General features: G+C 35.4%; 1 protein-coding gene across 22 annotated transcripts in view; it reads left to right on the forward strand.

The window, feature by feature from the left end:
• SOX6 (SRY-box transcription factor 6) overlaps positions 1–22,925 on the forward strand; it is a 666,092-nt gene that overhangs the window by 276,064 nt on the left and 367,103 nt on the right. The window lies entirely within an intron of this gene.

A 22,925-nucleotide genomic window follows, 5' to 3' on the forward strand; every position in this document is an offset into this window, starting at 1 on the left:
TAAAAGCTTTTCTCACTTATGGGCCTATATATTAATTTCAAAAGGACATGCAAAGCTCATATTATTCAATCAGACAGCACAAGTTTTCTTTGAAAGTAGAAGCAACCACATCAAGTATATGCAGTGTATTAGCCAGCTCTCTCATATTAAATTCTAACTATTGGAACAGAAACCACATTGTCATATTAATTATCCAATTCAAAGCAAAAATACTCAATTCTTTTTTTAGCATGTAGAAGAGAAGAAAACTTAATGTATTTATTATATCAAAGTTTTAAACACTAGCTAACTAAAAGTCAAGATAACAAAAAATATTTTAAGTGTACAATAAAGAAATTTTTATTTCTTAATAAAAATAAGGTACTACTTAAAGTGTTTTTACTACTAATAATGACACATATTTAAATTTTTGCTCCGTGTTTAATATCTCAGAGGCTCAATTCAGTAATTTATGGAGGCAGGCATTTCTCTTTTTCAGATGATCTTATAGACACAGTGTTCTAGAACAGTAGGTGAGAAATAGGGGATTGGATGACAAAATGTTTCTGAACTAATTTTTGTTGTGGGAGGGGATCATCTTTGTACAATCTGATCTACTGAAAGATTTATTTTCCTTGAATAATGGGAAGGGAGAAGGTATAAAAAGCGAGAGTAAAGTCTATTTTTCTTTTTTTAGTAAGAATTATTTTATTTAACTTTATTTATATTTATTTATTTATTTATTATTTTTATTTGACTAGAGAGGGACAGAGTGAGTGTCATGAAATAACCACCAGGTTGTTATTAATTTATAAGTAACTGTGAAAAGTTGGAAGATGATTTGCGATTTAGTTTAAGCCTATTATTAGGTCAACGTGTTAAAAGATATTTGATTTTCTTTTTGAGAGGAGGTTTGCTAATGTCTTATTTTTTGATATCCTGAATTGAAAACAGCATAAACCTGGTGATTTAGAAAAATAGGTATGACCAAATAAAGTGTAACTATGTATTTAATATTGAAAAATCAAATTAAGCAAATATGTCTATGTGAATGAGGTCATATGGTGAGTACATCTCCTAGAGGAAATGCAGGTATTTATCATTTTAAAATGGTCATTCTTGATTTATAAAAGCTTTTCTCACTTATGGGCCTATATATTAATTTCAAAAGGACATGCAAAGCTCATATTATTCAATCAGACAGCACAAGTTTTCTTTGAAAGTAGAAGCAACCACATCAAGTATATGCAGTGTATTAGCCAGCTCTCTCATATTAAATTCTAACTATTGGAACAGAAACCACATTGTCATATTAATTATCCAATTCAAAGCAAAAATACTCAATTCTTTTTTTAGCATGTAGAAGAGAAGAAAACTTAATGTATTTATTATATCAAAGTTTTAAACACTAGCTAACTAAAAGTCAAGATAACAAAAAATATTTTAAGTGTACAATAAAGAAATTTTTATTTCTTAATAAAAATAAGGTACTACTTAAAGTGTTTTTACTACTAATAATGACACATATTTAAATTTTTGCTCCGTGTTTAATATCTCAGAGGCTCAATTCAGTAATTTATGGAGGCAGGCATTTCTCTTTTTCAGATGATCTTATAGACACAGTGTTCTAGAACAGTAGGTGAGAAATAGGGGATTGGATGACAAAATGTTTCTGAACTAATTTTTGTTGTGGGAGGGGATCATCTTTGTACAATCTGATCTACTGAAAGATTTATTTTCCTTGAATAATGGGAAGGGAGAAGGTATAAAAAGCGAGAGTAAAGTCTATTTTTCTTTTTTTAGTAAGAATTATTTTATTTAACTTTATTTATATTTATTTATTTATTTATTATTTTTATTTGACTAGAGAGGGACAGAGTGAGTGAGAGAGAGAGAGAGAGAGAGAGAGAGAGAATGAATGAGAAAGCAAGCCGCCAGGCCTAGCACTCGAACCACAGTCCGCCACGTGGGAATCTAGTGCACTTAACCACCACGCCTCCTGCCCGTCCCTAAAGTCTGCTTTTCTGATTGAATTAAATTGTTCATTTTACACCCTCAAGATAGCATAGATAAAATAGGCATCCAGTCACTGCTGCTGGCTTATTGTCAAGACAATGGGGCTGTCTCCTTTTATTTCAGGGCCTATTTACCAAGTACCTTTATGCACCAAGCACTCTACTAGGTGCAGGCTATACAGTGGTGAACAAAACACATGTGAGTCATGTCCTCATGGAGTTTATAGTCTAGGAAAGGAAACAGAAACTAAAAAAAATACAAAGAATTTATAATTAAAATTTTAATATGTGCTACGAAGAAACAAATACAGAATGTAAGTGAGAATATAATGGGGCAAACCTGATTTAGGATAAAATTTAGGAGAGCCCTCTTTGCGCTAAAGATGATAGGAACTAGCCCGGGGGAGCTAGCAAAATGAAGAATAAAACTGCAGAGGGAAAAACAGATATGATGTATACAAAGGAAAAAACATAGCTTAATTTAATCAAATAAATGATGGGCTTCGTGGTAGGAGTAGAAGGAGTGTGCATGTGACACAGCATCAGATGTGGGTGACGAGATCAGAAGGGGCTTATATCAAACAGAACCTTGGAGGTAACATTATGGTGTGAGATTTGGTCTAAGTGCAAAGGAAAGCATTTGAAGGGTTTAAGAATATTTCAAACAGATCATTCTGGCTGTGATATTCATACGTGAATGGGAGGGAGATAAGAGTGAAAGGAAGAAGGCTTGTTGGGAGCCGCTTTCAGAAATCGAGATGAGAGATGATAGTGACTTGGATTATGGATGATAGTGTAGAAGAAGGTAGAGAGAAGTGAGAAGTTCAGGTACATTCTGGTTTTTATGCTAAATATACTCATAGAAATAACAGGACTTATAAATATGGATAGAGGCAGAAATAGTACAGTTCAAACGTTATTTTAGAGAACAATTTACTTATTTTTCCTGATACAATTTTTGTTTGTATCTTGGCAAGTGCTTTGTTGCTTTGGTGAGTTACAACATTTTTATCATCTTAAAATTTTGTCAGAAAATAGACATTAATATTTTGCTTGCCAAGTGTATATTAAATTGTGATTTACAGTAGTATAAAACAGTTAAAGTTAGAAGTATGTTATGTACAGTATTAGTATAAAAAAAATCATACTTGCTAGAAATGTTTTCAAACTTTCACTCTCTTTTGATAGCCAGCATTGCTTTCCACTAGAGCCTTTTTGTATTCTGAATGTCTGGAAGCCAAAATATTTTGTTTTAACTCCCACTCTATAGTATTTCCCAGCTGTGTACTTATATGGTATAATAAAAGGATTTAACAAATGGGAAATAGCAGCTGCATTTTGGAAATTCCCTTTGTGTCCCCTTTTCACTCCATAGATTCAGTAATGTGTAACAACTGTAACGTCAGACCTGTAATGACTGACACTACAAGTACCATATCACTAACCATTTTTTTTACAGGAAAGTAAAACAACAGAAGGATTTTAGGTTTCTGGGCAGACCTGCAAACCTACAGTGTGTGTGTGTGTGTGTGTGTGTGTGTGTGTGTGTCTGTGTGTGTATGTGCACACTGGCAGGGGTTATAGCAGGAGGATTTTGACTGATGTGAAATTTAATAATCATTTTATCTCATTCTACTTTAAAATAAGTATGAAGTGCCAAAGATAGTTATGAAGTGAAGTAAAACTAGAGATCCACAAGAATGGATCATATTCTTTACTTACCTGAACTGAGCCCCATGAAATAGTTGTAGAGAAATAAAATTAAAAGATTGAACAACAAAAATGTCATCACTACCTATTCAGTTTCCATTATTACTTACTTTCTGTGACATGAACAGTTAGAAACTATCCCCCAAAGTTCCTTATCTCCTGTTTTCTGGAAGGATTTTATTTTGAAATATATCATGACCACAGTGGTGCTTTTCTTTTCTTTTCTTTTTTTTTTTTTGTAGAGAGAGGAAAGACAAAACAAAGAAGTTCTGCTAATCTCATGTCCTGATTGGGGGAAAAAAACTTTAAAAATGTTAAAATTCTTATTACTTTGAAACGGTACTCTAATAAATAAGACAACACAATTTCAAATAAAAATAATGGGACAAAGAAATGTGGTATTATCTGCTGAAGATATTTTATAGTTTTATCAACTGGACTGGGGAGAAATGTCCACCTGTTGAAATATTCATTTTGTAAGCTAAATAATGTGATTGAATGTTTAAAGAAAATGAAATAAAAAAATTTGGAAAAAAATTTATTGTGTTGTTAGGCAAGGAAGGATAGAAATTTTAGAGCTAGAATTTAAGGGCCAATCTGAGATTTTAAAAATTTTACACAGATTTTCACCACACTTAGTTATATTGTGGATATCAAAATGTTCAATTTTAAATTTAATGTACTGCACATGTTAACTGGTGAGGTTCCTTCAAGGCTGAAAAATTAGTGCGAATAAGCATTTGCTGTCCTTCTGTGTACAGCCATCAATCACTCTCACTGTGACATCAGTGTAGCAGTACCTTTTCGCAGAGGGATATTGACACTGGCTACGGAAATGTGTTTTTGTTCTCTGTAGGTCTGACTCATTATGCAGAGATAAATTCATATAATGTTCCTTGGAAAAATGTACTGCATATCGTTCCTTTCGATGTTAGTAATTATGGAGAAATATTTGTGTGGTAATGGTTAGTGACTTGTAGATTTTATTGTGCATAATGATTACCCGTTAAAGATCACAGCCATAGAAAGACAGGTGGGCCTTCATGTTGTGCGTGAACTTCTCTGCAGTATTTCTGGTGTAAATTTTATATAACTACTTGTATCAATGGATAAGTTTAGATGTGCAGGTTATGTTGAGCCCTCCCTTTATTATTTTTTACCTTTCAGTTTTAATTTATAGAGCTAGAATTTAAGAGCCAATTTTCTCATCACCAGTTACCTGAGTATATGGTACTCATGAAATTTCAGGTACAGGGACTACCTTTCAAATAATACAGGTAAGATTCCCAACATCATGGAACTTAGCCTCATCATGCGACACAATAAAAATGTCTTGAAGAGTGTGACAATTTCAGACAATAAGTGCTATAAAAATAATAAATAAGAAAATATGATCAAGAATAACTAAACAGATTGCGAGGAGGCTTTTTGAAAGGTGACAGTTAAGTGAAATTTGAGTAACAAGAAGAAGCCAACTAGGCAAAGATTTGGGGGAAGATAGTCAGCCAGACTGTAAGCAAAAGCCTTTTGGTTGTTCCATTTGAGCAATAGAAAACAACAGGATGGCTGGTGAGAGAAAGAGTGGTCTGAAGTCAGGGAGACAGGCAGATGGCAGATACTCTGAGATGTCATTGGCCGCACAGTGAGGGCTTCAAACTTTATTTCAAGTGCAAGAGGAAGCCACTGAAAGCTTTGAAAGAAGGAAGTAGCATGATTGATACATTTTTTTTTTAAAGAGTTCATTGTCTGTTATGAAGAGAAGGGGTGTGAAAGATGACATCAGAAATGGGACATATATCTGGAAACCATTGCAGGAGGAGGTGAGAGTTCCATGCTAGTGGAAGAGAGGGCAGGGAGGTTATCACTGAAGGGTTCCCAGAGATTCTGAAGAAGACAAGATTATCACTGAGGGTAGAGAAGGTATGTTAGGTAATCTGAATGTTGGCAGGATCTTAGACAAGAATGAACAAGAAATGAGATTAGTGAGCTCAAGCAGAGGGAGGAAGGTTGACTTGTGGCCAGAAATGACCCAGGTGAGAGACACGCTTTTTGCCTAAGAAGCAACCGTTGGTGACTTCTGTGATACATAGCTATGTGTATAAGGCACCAACTTTGTCTTACAAGCTACACAACACTAAAAGATTGTAACAGGAATCTTGTATACGTGTGCACATGTGCACTTCAATTATGCTTTTATTGATGTGTATTTTAGGTAAAAATGATATTACATACATCCAACTTTTAACTGCTAGTCTAATTAAATAATTAAATGGAAATAGCCCTACTGAACTCTCAGCCCCAGAATATCTGTACTCCTTATTTTAAAAGCTTTCTTAAATTACCTCAGGTGAGTTTTATCTTCTAGGAATATAATTTTGCCACTGTCAAGAAAATATGGCAATAATGCCCTTTATTGTAATTGAAAGAAAATAATAATAGGTATGTTGAGATATTTAATAAATAATTATTGGAGATAATGTTTTCCTGCTTATAAACAATCTCCACTGTCTGTCTCTTATGGTTTCAGCCCGTTGAAGTTGCTAATCAGCTCTTCAGTGTTTCATCCAGAGTCGTAAAATTTCTGGTGTGGACTTTGTACCATTTCTGGGAATGGGACTCTTGTCATTGCATGATAACACAGTCCAGGAATTTTCAGAGGAGATTTAATCCTCAGCCATACCTAACATTGTGACAGACTTTTAGATGATATCTAATCTTGTTATTTTTAAAAAGATTTTAAAAATGTGAAGAGTTGCCAGTTTTCAGTAAGATTAATTTAAGATAGTAGGCAGCATCTAAATAAGATTTTTTGTTTTGTTTTTACTTTGGGGGAAACTGTACTTTAGAAAGTGTAGTAAAATCTACTAGTTCTCCTGGTCCTAACTATTGGATTATTGGAAAAATCATGACACATTTTTTCTATATATAAAAATGCATCATGAGTTTTCTAACAACCTAATAGTAGAGAGTCTTAAAGCTTAAAGGTTTATGTACATCTTTTGTGGTACCTTATTGGTATCTGAAGCACAGGAAGACGAATTCATCAACTAGCACGTTTCAGACTTCTTGAGAAATTTAGTTGCTACTCTCATTTTTGGATTTTGAGAACTTAATTTATGTAAAGTTCAAACCTAGGTTTCCAATAACAAGTGAAAATGTCTCATTCTTACATTCTTACCCTTACTGAACAACATTCTCTGAGAAACCCTATGGGGGATTTCCCATTTTCTGTAAATTTGAAACTATTAATATATTAGCATGTACTACATTCTCTTTTGAAGCCTATCTCAGAAATGTAATGACAGAAATTTATATACAACTTGAACTAAAAAATGAAAGCATACTTTACAGCATGGAGTCTGGCATAACTTTTGCTGTGGGTAGTGAAATAGACAACTAGTGTTATTGATCACCTTTATGCTTTCACACCCTGATTATGTACCTTATTTTATTCCTGTTAGTTAAAAAAAGTATGTTTTTAAAAAAGTTTCCCAAATCTGGGTTGTTTAAATTAAGCAGAGAAATTACTGGTGTACTACTTGGAAATATGAATTTTTTTAAATCATTTTTTGATGATATAAGACACTTTTCTATAGATACCTTTTGGAAAAGTTTTCTTTCTTACCTACCTTATTATCAAAATCTTTATTAAAAGTAGAAAGATTAACATGTTCTAGAATAGTTGGCTTTTATCCCCCTTGGGCAAGAAGGGATCAGGTATGAATGCTGATTAACACACTCCAGTCATTAACATGTGATTATGTGGGCCGCATATTGAGCACCTGCCAAAATATAAAACTCCATTACTTCGCTACATCTCTGCAAAGACTTTTTGCATTTCTTTTGCATTTTGATGGTTTAAGGAAAATCAAACCATTATCCGTTTCTTTTTTTTGTTTATTATTTTCAGTGTAATAAAATTGTGTATACAGAATATCTTCAAGGAGATATGGGATCTGCCATGCTTATTTTTATCTCATTCTTTCAGGATCTAGTACTAGGATTTGCAGAGCACTGATTATAACATAAATCTCTTGATGAACTCTACCACTGATGTTCTCTTAAAAATTACAGTATCCTGAATGTTCATAAGGATCATCTTTCCTGGAATTCAGCCAATATTCTCTAATTTGCTTCAGTTTTATATGATACCTTTGTGTCTCTAAATATTTTGGTTTCATCTCTTTCACATGTATTGTATACATCTCATAGTGGTACCACAGCTGTTCCCGTGGTTTGACTTTTCCTGCCTACTCTCTCTATGTGCTAATGCCCCAGTGGGACTAAAGTGTGACTTGGGTCTATAGCGTTTTCAGATATAGGGAAAGTAATTTTTTGATGATTATTTAAAATAAGACTTGATTACTAGTAATAAATCAGGTATAGTCTAGTTTAGCATGAACAGTTTGATTGAGAGGACCTTTCCTACTCAGATTACCTCTTTTTTTTTTCTTGCCTGAGAGTACATGTGCACACACATGAAAGAGAGAAGGAAAGGTCCTGGTAATGCCATAGTCCTTTTCCCTGCATTTCTCCATCCCATCAGGATTTGGGGCATACGTGTGCACATGCCTGGAGAGCTGCAGGGCTGGGATCCAGGTGCTGAAGCATGGTCAGCGTGTGGGACTGGGCACCCTCTACGCAGGGCTGAACTGCTGTGTTATAGGACTGGCTCGGCTTTTGTTTTTTTGGATAGACTCAGATGCTATTTGAATTTAGGTCTTTTTTTTTTTTTTTCCTTTTTTCCTTTTCTTTCTTTAAATGAGCCTTTTTTCAAAATTGGTCCATGTTAACCAGTGGAAGCCAATCTTAGCACACCAATAATTTTTTCGATTAAAGCAGAATCTCATAAACATCTTTCAGTTTATAGTTGGTTCAGATTAATGTACACATTTTTATACAGAATTCATTCTTGTAATTCCTTCTTTCCCATTTCTAGGATCATCACTATAATGAAATATGATCACTGGAATCATGAAATCTGCACATTTTTTGTAATGCTTCTAAGCAACACACTGTAGAAGTAATGTGTACAAGGGGTCTTCAGAACACTAATGGAAAGTGCATATTATGAAAAAATAATGCATAGATTTCAAGTTTTTTTGTACAACAATAAGCTAAGATTTTAATTCCATTTTACCATGAGCTGTTTGGAGTGTCCTCAGATATTACATAGTATATGGCCTTTTACATGACTAATCTGAACTTTTCAAGATTATAATACAATATGAATTTATGGTTCTTTTAGATCAGCTTAGGCAGCATATTGCGTTGGGTGGAGGAAGCTAAGATCGGATTGGTTTCCTTGAGATCAACTTTCTCTCTTTAATTTGGAGAGGGTTGCTTTCCACAAAGCAACTTTAACATAAGGAATTCTATTTGCTCCATTCATTCTAAGATAAATTGAAAGGATGACCTTTGATTATTGAGTCAAGCCACCTGCATCAAGCAGGAAAGACCCTACTCTGTTCCCTTCATGAACGTATCTCATCTTTTTGGACACTTCTAATGAATGTGCCTTAATTACCTTGATATGCAAATTACCCTACTGTTTGATTGTCTCCTGCAATAAAGTTTTCCTTGCTTTCCAAGAGAAATGTAACCTTTTTTAAGAAGAACAACTCCAAGCTATTATTTCTTTTGTTAATACAGCTTCCAACAAGATGGCATATTTATTTTTTATGATATTAACCTTTTAAATATTATTTTGGTGTTACTGCATTCCCATGACCCCTAAGCTTTATTTTTCTAGGCAATGCAAATTGAGTTCAATAATATATCTTTGTGTAAACCACATTCTCAAATCTGAACCATAAATTACAAACCTTAGGTAATAAAATTTTACAATCAGGTTGAAATTAGAAATGAATATTTATGTATTTAATTTATCTTCTTTATATTTCATTAGCACCCTAGAAAATGGAAAATCTTATTTAATAAAATGAGTGGAAATTATTTTGTAAACTTGCTTTCATTATCATTTAACTCTGGTTTGTTTTTACTATTACTGTACTGTGAATACCTTGGCTAGAGTATTCTCAAATTCATCAAACTTCTGAGAAGAAATGTGCCCATAGATTATGGTGGTATAGTAGAAGTGATTAATTGACCTAGAAATGTGAAGAAGAATTAGAACATTTATATGACAATTACTCTTTAAAAGAGGAATTGTTTAATTTTATTTATCATGTTTTTTATGTTTTAATTTGACCAGAGAGAGACAGAGAGAGAGAATGGGAAAGTGAGAAAGCAAGCTACGAGGTCCAGGACTCGAACCATGGTTGACCATGTGGGAGTCCAGTGCCCCAATCACCTGGCCTCCTGCTGGTTCCTAACAATTACTTTTATTTATTTATTTATTTATACATATAAGCAGAGTTAGCCAGGACTAAATTAATGTAATCTATAAACAAATTTTAAAAAATTCTGCTCTTGAATTCAGTCAGACTTAATATTTGGACTTCAGTTGTATTAGTTTATTTTGTACCTGATATGCTTCTACTAAAGATGCCTCTTCTGTTTTTATTCTCTCACTGATGTATTTCAAATATAATTTGATTATAGTTTATTTTGCTCTCTGAAATTGAGAGTAAGGTGACAGTTCAGCTCTCCTTCTGGCTGCGGTTCTCTTGGTAGGGGTGTGTGCGGTTTTCGATACTGGGGGCACCTGGTTACAGAATTAGACTACTCACTTTGTGGTAATTTGGTGACTTTTTGTGCCCAGTTTCTCTTTTCCTAGAAATGTAAATACAGATAGTTAGATAGGTGGGTGGATGGATGGATGGGTGGTTGTTTTATTAGTACTGTGGCCCCTGAGGAATCATTTTTAGTTTCTTTGTACTTGTTCTATTGTAAGAACTTAAATAGGCAAATTAGAGGTCTTATTTACATTTTTCTGGATTACAGAGAGTATTTTGTTATGCTCATTCTATATAAGCATTTGACTTATTGGAAAGAAATTTGAAGACTCTTGTGGTGAAATCCTCAGAATTGGGAACTTAACTGGACAAGATTCAGTGAAGAGGGAAGATTGTTGCGCTCACAGACTAGCCCTGAGAGCGCGATGTGTAGGATTGTTGCAATCACAGACTAGCCCTGAGAGTGCGATGTGTATGAAGGGAAAGCAGTCTGCCTTCTCATCTGTCTTCCTTAGGCAAACTTTGCCTTGAAACTGTCTTCACTGTGAATAGACAGTGTTTCTATTAAGAACCAAATGGATTTAAAAAACCTTGACTGGGCTCTGGTACTTTTTAATGTTAAAATTTGTGAGGTATGAAGAGCATACTCTAAGCTTTTTTTTTTTTTTTCTTTTAAAGCATACTCTTTGTTTTGCTGATACAAAGATGAAAAAACAGTCACAAACACTTTTTCTTTTTTTAAAGTAAGTGCTCTGGTGTCTCTCAGATGGGGAAGAAAAGAAAATAACTACAAAGGAGGAGAGCATCAGGAATATAGACTTGCCACCAGAGGAAGTCTAAGAAAAGCTCTGTGGAATTATTTGAGACTGTCCATGCATGGAGATTTGCTCTTTAGGAACTTTTCCAGTGTCTCCAACTTCTACATCATCACCTTCCTACTCCCCAATGAATGTCTTGAACTGTAACAACAACAACAGTGAAAACTCACACCCTTATTTTTACTCAGTAAAAGTATTTTCCCTAGGCTTACTTAGAAAGGACAGTAGTTAAGTTCTGTGTTCATCTCTGCCCCTAGTTTCCTGTGTGACCTCAGGAAAGTCACTTCATATCTCCCGATTTCAATTTTCTCAACTCATAAATGGAAGATTTGAGCTATAGTCACGAAGGCTCTTGCTAGTTCTAACTTACTTGATTTCAGGGTTAGAATTGTCTTAGTCAATTTAGCATACACTGGTAGTATAGTTTAGGTTGAGTGTCATATACGTGGTAGTTTGAGTACTAATAAATTTCCAGATGGATGTAAGTGCCTGGAGTTAATTGGCACATATCTCAGCCAATAGCTGAACTTGATAGATTGTTGTTTCATATTCTGGGAAATTCACTATCAGGCCTGCCTGTCTTAAAGTTCTTTTTACTGTTTCATTATCAAAACGTAAAGTATTCTACTCTTTGAGGCATCTATCCAGGGGCATTAGATATTTAAAATATAGTATCTCTAAGACAGAGAGAGTGTGTCTTAATTCTTGTTGTTTAGACAATGCTGAGTACATTCAGTTCAGGTCACTACTCTTTTAAGAGAGATAAACTGGGACATACTCAAAGGAGAATGATCAGAATGGTTGAATCATATGAAAAAGACTTGAAGGAAACAGGGATGTTTTCTGTAGAAAAAGAGATGATTCTTGGGTACTCTAATAGTTGTACGTATATATCTAAGAGGCTACCATTCTGAATGTTTCTATAGAATGGAACTAGAGGTTGAAGTAGTAGTGGTTTCATATTTCTGTAAAGAAAACATGTTGACACTCTTCAAAGAAGGACTGCTTTGGAGGTGTTAAATCCTCTTTCAGTGGAGGCTTTTAAATAGAGGCCAGAAAGTCACTTGTGAGGGATACTGTGACAGTCACCATCGCCACTTCCACCACTGCCGCTGCCACCACCATTTAGTGAGTACTTACTGTGTAATAGTCATCGTTCTAAGTGTTTCATTTTTATTAATTTATTTAATTCTCATAACAACTGTGTGAGGTAGTTTCTTTACTCTTATTATCCCTCCCAATTTACAAACAAGGAAAGAGAGGTTAACTAACTTTTCCGAGCTTATATGGGAGGAAGAGAAAAACCTGGAATTTAAACTAGAAATCTGGCCCTGAGAGCCTATACTTCGTAACTTTATTATTCTGCCTCCTCTTGCACAAGAGATTAAAATCCTAGGTAGAATGAACAATTGGATTTTAAAATTATTTTTCAATTATGTATGATGCAGTGCGTGTGCACAGAGAGAGAAAGGGAAGCACCCTCCACAGGATCCAGTTACTGTGCCGTTCCCTTCTTCTAGTTGTCCTGCTGTCAGATCTTGGGTACCTTTGTGTGTGCCTGGCCTGTTTCAGGCTCACTGGACCAGAGATTCAAACCAGGGTTACCCTATGAAATTGAGCTTCACATGAGTAATGTGTTACCGCTGCACCATGAAATGGGCTCAAACAATTGGACTTTTAAGGAATGTTGAATCTTTTTTTTTTTTTTTTTTTTGGAGAGGTTTTCCCTATAGGGTTTTTATGATATTCATCTCTTAGATCCTTCACTTATTACAAAGAATAATTTGAGCTAGACAACATGATATTGTCTTAAGTTCTGAGTCAGGATATAAGGCATGTAAAAAGTTTTAGGCTCTCAGTATTGCATTTCTTTTTGGACAAGAGCTATCCCTATTGCAAGATTCAGCATAGAAAGCCTATTAAGTGAAACCACTGTTTATGAAGTATCAACTTTAACCCTCACATATTTCTAAATAGTTTGTATAGTTTTAACTTGCACTTGAATCTTCTTTTTTTCTTTTCTTTCTTTTTTTGGAGAGGTTTTTGCCATAGGGCGCGTGTACTCGCCAGACAGACAGAGAGAGACATAGAGACAGATAGCGAGAAATTACCCCCCAGGGGGGATGGTCACGCTGCAATCTCTTCTCCTCCATTTTCCTCTCCAGATATTGGGCACGCATGCACAGGCGCCCGGTGTGAGTTTTAAGCCACCGGGTCCGGGACGCGAATCGCGGTTGACTACGTGGGAGTCCAGCGACATAGCCATTACGCTAACTGCTGGTTCCCAGGAATGTTGAATCTTGAGATTGATTTTATGTGTGAGTCTGATAGTATATGACTAATGCATGATTTTTCTATTCATTTGTTTTGACTGATTTCGGGATTTTAGCATTATTCCTTATTTACTCTGTTCACTAGCTCTACTTCCATTTATTAAATAGCAAAATAATGAGGCCATTTAAAAAAACTTTTGTGTTTGTGATTTATTTCTTGTGAATCAAAATAACACTTTAAAAATATCCTTTTCCTTTTAGACTTTAGGAATCATGGCATTTTAGCAAATATTAGTAGTCTGTTTCCTGATACATCCATGAGTAATTTTTTTGTTATTAATCAGTATGGTAAATGGCATAATATTATTCCAACTTTGAAAATGATATGTAAATCTAATATATTCCAGCAAATATGTTTTAGTAAAAGAAAAAAGAATGTACTTTGTTTTGCCATTAGAGCAAATGATACTTTTGTCATGAATAATCTGTTAGCAATTAGAACCAAATCAGCATTTTCATTTATGTAAGCTTCTTTAACCCAGTGCTTTTCCTTAAAATATGTCACATTAAAGAAAAACACACATTTTCTTCTGAGAAAGAACAGTTTGCAGTTTTATTTTCAGCATATTAAACATGTTAGATTTCTTTTGTTAGTGAGAAGTTACTGGAACTTATTAGGTTATCCAGAAAGTCATAACACATTTTTGTATAGAAAAAAACATAGAAAAATATGCCATGACTTTCCCGACGACCTAATAACTAGGTAAATATTTCCTGTCAGTCAATAAGCCTGTAGTAGAAAGCCTCTTTTAGTACACAGTTGGTATGTAGTTTTTGGTTCATCTGAAAAAATGTTTAAAGTGGGGAGTCAGAAAAAGTGGTGCATATATAGTTGTGGATGATACAATTTAATATATTAAATGTTATTAAATGTATATATGTAACTTATGTGATACAGCTTAAACACTCGACTGAAACTTAAAGATTACGTAAATTAATGTAGTGCATCCCAAAGGGAATGAGGTAGTGCTGGCAGCTGTCCTGGCAGAGACATGGTAGAGTCGCCAATACATGGTGAATTAAGAATAACAACTTTTATTGGTATTATTATTACTTTAACTTCTTTGCAGACTCTGCATTTCCTCAATTCCCTTCAGTCAAGAACTACCAGAAGCATACTTGTAGGTAAACGAATTGGGTTCATGACTCATTTTAGTGAGAATACACAGCATTGAGAACCATGGAGTATGTCAGTAAGAGCATTAGGTTGAGCCTGTTTTAGGATCTGGGCTTTCTTTTTGTGGTTTTGGGTAGGATCTATAGACAGAAGTTTTCTGTAGATTGGATACTGTCATGAATTAGTTATAAATCTATTATTATTTCAATAAGTCTTTTCTAGAGGGTTGGTGGCATAGAATGAGGATAAAGCTGTATTTGGAGGCTACCACTGGAATAGAAAACAAAAGAAACTGACAACAGAACGATGCAATAAAAGTGAATAGATTTAATACAGTTTTGCTAATGTGTGCAGGAAGGCTACAAGAGGACAATCTGTCCCTTAAATGGAATTGGCAGCAGGTAGAGAGGTTGATTCATGGAGCTACTTAGGCTGTTAGCAGTCATTTCTGGCAACTGTAATGATTTCTACCTGTGTGTGGGTTTCAACTCTATAATATAGCTAGGATTCCTTTTCTGACCTATGCTCTCTGACCCTCAGTCTCTGACATCTTATCTGACTTTTCAACTCCAGCCCACTGCTCTCCTCTACTTTACAATAGGGCTGCCCACCCACATTCCTTGTCTGGGTGTGGTTATCACTTTAGCTGATTCAGAGCAGTGTGTACTGGTGCTGCTCCTGGTCAGAGTGGAAATAATCCACATGCAGAGAGTATAATTTAGAACTGGATAGCATTCCTAGAAAAAAGCAAACTGTGTGCTAAGATCCCTAGAGCTTTTAGGAGAGGGAAAGCTTAGCATAATTAGTTTGGGATGAGCATTGATAATGAAGAAGGTAATACAGTTTAGTATTTATTATCCCACTAACATGAACAAGTATAAGTAAGAACCTAAAAATGGTACCAGTGGTTTTCATGACTGTACTTTCAGAATTACAAATTCAAATAAAGGATAACTGGACACCGGACATTGGAATGTAATAGGAGTAGCTATCATTTATTGAGTACTTACTGTGTTAAGCACTGCACTATATGATTTATACTTGAGTCATTTCTCATAGCAGTGACTTGAGGATATAATTATAACTTCATCTTGCAAAAAGGCAGAGTCTAAGTCCGTTCCCTTGACTATAGGCAAGACTTTATGACTCGCTATTGAATAGAATGCAGTGACAGTTATACAATGTGATTCCCTAGGCTAGGTGAGAAACAGTGACACAGCCTTTATCTGGCTGTCTCTGGGACAGGCATGTTTGGAACCCTGAGCCACCATGCAAGGCCAGCTACCCTGAAACCAACATTCTAGAGAGAAGAGACCATGCAAAGAGATTGCACAGAGCTAGAGGAAGATGTCCAAGAAAGCCTAGCTATTCTAGTTCAGATCTATTTAAGTGTTTCCAGATATGCATCTGTGAGTAAGGAAGCCTTTGAGATGACACCAATCTTAGCCACTGATTTAACTACAACCTCATGAGAAATCTTGAGACAAAACTACCAAGCCCAGATGCTCCCACATTTCTGGTTCCCAGAAACCGCTAAGGATAATAAATGCTTATTTTGTATTTAAGCACTTTGGAGATGATTTGTTTTTATTTTTTAATTACCAGAGGGCATATGTACTCTCCAGAGAAAGAGAGACAGGGAGAGAAAAAGGGTGAAGAAGAAAGCACCTCCAAAGAGAGTATGGTAACAGGATATCCCCTTTTCTCAATTTCTTGATCCTGTCAAGATGTGGGCATGTACACATGGCCAGTATCTTTCAAACTACCAGTGCTGGAACTTGAGCTATACAGTTGGCCATGTGTGATCCAGCTCCCTTAGCCACCATGCCATCGGCTGGCCTGAGAGTGATTTTTTAAATAATGAAATAGAAAAAAAAAACCCACTGGATTTAGTGTCAAAAACCTGCATTTAGATGTTAGTACTGCCAGTTCAACCTGTGTGATATAGGGGAATCCTTAATCTTGCTGAGTGTTGGTTTTCTTCTAGGTGAAAGTGAAAATGCAGACTTTAGAATTTAATTGTTGACAATATATTTTTTGAATGATCACTATAAACCAGAATGTGTCCAAGGTGGATAAGAAAAGATCTGGAAATCATGTAAAATGAGAAACACGTATAGAAAGCAGAGGAATTTCATCTAGACAAAGGCTATTAATTTAATCCCTTCCCTAAAATATTTGTACAACTCTAATACAGAAGAGGAAGTAGATTAATTTTTGTGTATCTTTTGAGGGCAAACCAGAAACAATGTAATGTTGTAATAAATTCCTTAGTCTTTCTGTTCTGCTATAACAAATTCTATAAATTGGGTAATTTGAAAACAATAGGAGTTTATTTCTTACAGTTCTAGAGGCTGAGAAGTCTAAGATCAATGCACTGTCAGGTTCAGTGTCTGGTGAAAGCCAGGTCTCTGCTTCCAGACGGTGCCTTGTTGTGTCCTCCGTAGTGTGTCCTCACGTGGTTGAAGGGTGAAAGGGCAAAAGGCTCAGCTACTTGTGTCTAGCCTTTTTTTTTTTTTAAATAAGATCAATAACCTCATTCTTGAGGGATCCAATCTCATGACATCATCACTCCCAAAAGGCCCTGCTTCTTAATACTATCACATCAGTTCTTAGGTTTCAACATATGAATTTGGAGCAGACCCATGTGTTCAAACCATAGTAACAAGCACCTAGGTTTTAACTTAGATACTAAAATTCCCTTTTTAAAAAAAGTTCCGGTGGGTACATACACTCACTGGAGAGAGAGAGAGAGAGAGAAATATTAAAAAGAGACAAAGTAGAAAAAGTGCCTTCCCCCACCTGGGGAGATGACCAAACTACAATCCCTTTTCGTTTTTCCCTCCTTTTGGGATTTTGGGTATGTATGCATACTATCCTGGGGTAGTTCTCAAGGTGCCAGAACTTTAAACTATGGATGATCCAGCTACCTTAATCACCATGCCACTAGCTGGCCCAATATTTCCGTTTAAGTAACTAGATTTATTAGAAAATATTACTTAACTTGTGTTCTGACTTTCCTTCTCTCTCTCTCTCTCTCCCCCTCTCTCTCTCTGTCCCTCTCTGGCCAAGTTAAAATAAATAAGTAAATGAAGTTAAGATAGGGGGCTGGCGGATGGCATGGTGGTTAGGGCACTGGACTCACACATGGCCGACTGCAGTTTGAGTCCTGGACCTGACGGGTAGCTTTCTCATTTTCCCTTTTTCTCTCTCTTCTCACTCTGTCCCTCTCCTGTCAAGTTAAAATAAATAAATAAATAAAGTTAAATAAAATAATTTTTTTTATTAATTAATTTTTCTTTTTTTAACATTAATATGCTATACATCATTACAGTATACAAAATGAATTTTCCATCCAAAATACACTGTCTGTTGGCTCAATCAAGCACATCGACATACATGTTATCAACAAACAAGTTTCCATTTCTTATGTCTTGTACATTTTGCTTTTGTTTTTTTTTTTTGCCATCCTTGATTCCCTATCCCTCACACTCTGCCATGTCCCACCCTCCCATTGTCTCTGGTATCCATGATTGCTTTCTATGCCTTTCCCCCCCCATTTAATTGATTTGCTAATGAACTTAGTTTGTCTAAATATTTGCAATAGCAAGCAAGTTAAATGAAATAATTCTTAAAAAAAAGAAAATATTACTTAAGATCTTTTAACTGCCAAATACCAAGAAAAGAAAGTTTGGTTATGTTTTGTGTGCGTTCAGTACAGAAGATGATTATATACTGACTCTACAGTCAGATAACTTCAAGAATACTGCACTTTATTCTTGTAAATTACTCTTTTTTTATCCTTCCTCTAAGCGTCTACTTATATTGATAATATGACTTGTTTTTCTTTATTGTATAAGTAATATACCAGGACTTTAGGTAATTTGTGGAAAAATTGAATTATGGAATGAGTTTGCTTTGACATGAAAAGGTTTTGAAATCCATGCATTCATTGCTTTTTCATAATACATATTTCTCAGGAAGTTTTGAAGATCCATTAATATGTTCATGAGGGATAAATTAGAAAACACAGATAAAGAAAGTTTTTAAAATTACCAATAATGTTACCACTATTTAGAAACCACTATATATATTTTGGTATCGCCTTTCCTGTTTGGGTGTGTGTGGGGGCACATTTACATACATATACATATAAACATTATATGTATAATGTAAACATTATACATACATATAAACATTTAATGTTGTAGTCTTAATACTGCAATGTATTTTTTCCCATTTAATGTATCTTTCCTTTTGAAAATTATTTCAACAACATTTAGAGTGTTTGTGTTGAACTTTGAAAGTTGTATTAATTTTCTGATGAAAAGTCTTATTTATGATAGAACATTGCAAAATATAAAGAACTTCAAAAATAAAACAATTTTTCCAATGCTTAGAGGGACGTTAACATTATGTTGGATATTCTGGTCTCTTCTTACATTTTTTTTAAGTTTTAAAATTTAATAATTATTCATTTATTTATGTTTTTAATTTGATGAGAGAGAGAGAGAGAGAGAGAGAGAGAGAGAGAGAGAAAATGAGAAAGCAAGCCACCAGGTCCTAGGACTTGAATCATGTCAGCTATGTGTAAGTCCAGTGCCTTAACCACCATGCCACCTGCCGGCTTCCTGTACATGTTTTTATTCTTAAAAATGTATATTATATTTTTCAGTAACATACTTTGTTGCTAACAATACATTATGAATAGTCTCATGTCATAAATTTACTGCAAAATAACAAGTCAGTAGTTTCAAATTATACCATCATGTGGATAAAATCATAATGCCCTCAATAAAAATCATTACAATCGAACATGCAGGTTTTCTTTAATTATTCATCACTGCAAATGACACTATATTCAACACATAAAACATAGTCTTTCCCCCTAAGTTATTGGTTTTGCTATAGGGCATATGCGCCTGCTGGAGAGAGACAAAGTGAGAAATCACCTCCCATTGGGGATGGCCACACCACAATTCCTTCTCCATTCTCCTCTTGAGATTTTGGGCATGTGTGCAGATGTGACTGGCATGATTTTCAAGCCACTGGGTCCAGGACTTGAACCATGGAGCTATCCATGTCCCCTGCTGGTCCTAAAACATAGTTTTTGATGTCTGTACAGTTACATCATTAATATCTTTTTTTAGATATCTTCTTAATATTTTGCTTATACACTCCTGTCATTGTGAGAGCAAATCCTTGGCCTAAATTTTTTGACATATTTGGGAAGTAGTTGTTTCAAGTTCATCAGTCCACAACATACTGCAGTTTTTTGTATGCTTTGGAGGCATATAGAAGAAGCATGAACCTTGGCCCCAATCCTTCAAGAGTTAACATGTAATTAAAAATGTGGATATTACATGCAAAGTTATAATGAATAATTTATTGCAGTATATTATTGAGTGCTCCACTGTGTAGTTATGATGAAGTTTTTTTGTTGTTGTCATTGGAGAGGTTTTTCTTTTTTTTTTTTTTTTTTTTTTTTTTTTTTTTTTTTGCTATAGGTCGCATGCGCTCACCAGAATGACAGAGAGAGGCAGAGAGACAGAAAGCAAGAAATCATCCCCCCCCCGGGGGGGGATGGTCACACCATAATCTCTTCTCTTCCTTTCTCCTTTCGGGATCTTGGGCACGCACGCACACTTGCCTGGCATGAGTTTAAGCCACCAAGTCCGGGACTCGAACCACAGTAGGCTACATGGGAGTCCAGTGACATAGCCATTACGCTAACTGCTGGTCCCATGATGAAATGTTTTTATAATTAAAAAAATATTTATTTAACTTTATTATTTATTTATTTATTTTTAAGTTTGCTATAGGGTACATGTAATCACCAGAGAGAGACCTAGAGAAAAAGTGAGAAAGCAAGCTACCGAGTCCATGACTCAAACCACAGTCGGCCATGTGGGAGTCCAGTGCCTTAACCACCACACCAGCAGCTGGCCCCTATGGTGAATTGTTTTCTGTGTAGTTTGAGGGAATAATAGGATAGGGAGGCCTCTAAGGATGAAATAAAGTGTGATCTGAACTTTGAAAAGTGAGTTGGTGGGAACAGCAGTTGGCATCATGGCTATGTTGCTGGACTCCCACGTAGTTGACCACGGTTTGAGTCTCAGACCTAGTGGCTTAAGCTCACGCTGGGCATATGTGCATGCATGCCCAAGATCCTGAGAGGAGAAGGGATTGTGGCATGGCCATCCCCCTCCCCCCCGGGGGGTGATTTCTCGCTTTCTGTCTCTCTGTCTCTCTGTCTGTCTCTGTCTTTCTGGTGAGCTCATGCACCCTATAGCAAAAACCTCTCCCCCCAAAAAAAAGTGGGTTAGGTTCATAGTCAAAGAGGATGCAGCACATTCCAGGGCTAGGGAAGAAGGCACACGAAGACTGAATAGGTTTGTATATTCATAGTATGTTGAAAAGGCTATGTAAGTTTAAGGTCCTTTGAAAGCCACTGTTTAGAAGTCAGTTTTGAATAACAATTTCTAAAAAAGCTAAGCAATATTTATTTTATGTTTTGGTTTTGATATTTACCTTTCCCTTCAGACACTGGGAAACACTGTAATGAGAATTCTTGAATTGTTAACATTGTTTTTGGTTTTCAAGAAATTTTGTCTGTTGACTAATTTATTTTTTGGTACTACTGTGTGCTTTTTCAATTATTACATATATTTTATGTGCCATGCTTTTTAAATTATTATTATTTGTACTGAAATCTCTAAATAATCTAAGTAGTCATTGCTTTGGTGCTTGTAGTGGGACTGGGATTCTTTTAAATAACATTTTAAAAATTTTCTTCACTCAAGGTTGGTAAGCTCTATGAAATTAGGGGTAGAGAGAAAATAATAGTAAATTTTTTTTGAATGAACTATTACTTACAAACTCAGTACCGTTAGATACTATGCTTTTTGTGATAGTCATATATTAAGTCATGTTATGCAGTTGTTTTTTAAGGAAATACCAAAAAAGAGAAGTAATCTCTTTTATGTTGTTTAAAATAACAACCAAATAAGATTTTTAAAAACTTTATATAACAATATTTACACATAATGTTAAAGAAAAACACATTTATTTCTTTGCCTTCTTAAAGAGCAGTTTCCTTATGATGTTTCTAATCTGTGAATCAGAGTCACATGAGACATTTGTCAGGATTCACATCCTTGGCCCCATCCTTTGGGAGCATTGGGGGTGTAAAGGAATCTGCATTTTAAAACATGTGTGAGGTTATTTTACATATTGAAGTTTGAGACCACTGCTTTAGGGAAATGTCTCAACTGTCTTTATAGCTTGTTGTATTTACATTATTAAGACTTGATAGATACCAGAGCCAGTAGGTGATGTGCTAGCTAGGGTGCTAAACTCCCACATGGCCAACTGTGGTTCAAGTCCTGGAAATGGTGACCTGAAGGTTGTGCTGGGCACATGTGAGTGTGTCCTGAAAATTGCAGGAGGAGAATGGAGGTGAAGGGACTGTGGCATAACCATTCCCACAGAGGTGATTTCTCACTTTCTCTCTCACTGTCTCTCTCTGTCTGTCTGGTGAGTGCACGTGTCCTATGGCCAAAATCCTAAAAACCTAACAGATACTATAATTGGACATCTTGCCTCAACTGGCATATCATAGGACCTTGTTTCTGGGAAATTACAGAATAAGCTGGGCTTTTTTCTTAAGAAAGTGTACTTTAAAATTGCATATCCCTATAGAAAAAAAAATAGTTTCTTGGTTCATTTTTTAAAAATTTGGCATTATTGACTTTGTATCAGATAGTAATTTAGTATAAATTTATTGATGTAAGGGTTTTAGAAAGTTAAAAGGTGAGGGGTGGAAAAGGCCAGTTTCACTTCTTTTCCATTGTTCCTAAGGATGCCATAAAGATGCCTTAACTTAAGACACTTGTCATTTTATTTACTGCCCGCATTAATACATTGGTGACATATCACAAGTAGCTCTTGTGGCTTTCTTGGGGAAATCAGGACTCTTCATTCTCTTGTACTCTGCCACCTAGTTGTGTTGAGCCATTTTGCACAGATTATGGGGCCGAGAACAGTGTGGGTCACCACTGCAATGGAAAACCCATGGTTATTATCCGTGGTTTGGGAAGGCGTGACCTCATTCCCGGGAGTGACAACAAGGAAATAGTCTAAGGAGTAAGTGATGATGAGTAAGACTATTTGAAATGAATCCTAAGGGGTGGGTGAAGTACTCTGTGAAGCCCAAATGCTCTGAGGACAACCTAGAGTTTTTACTCAGGCTGGTGAGCCTCTCCAGCATCTGTCAATTTCACTTTGGGAGTGATTGGAAAATCTTCTTTATTACG

Source organism: Tupaia chinensis, unplaced genomic scaffold (genome assembly GCF_000334495.1).
Source record: "Tupaia chinensis unplaced genomic scaffold, TupChi_1.0 Scaffold000077_1, whole genome shotgun sequence".
NCBI classification, from domain to species: Eukaryota; Metazoa; Chordata; class Mammalia; order Scandentia; family Tupaiidae; genus Tupaia; species Tupaia belangeri.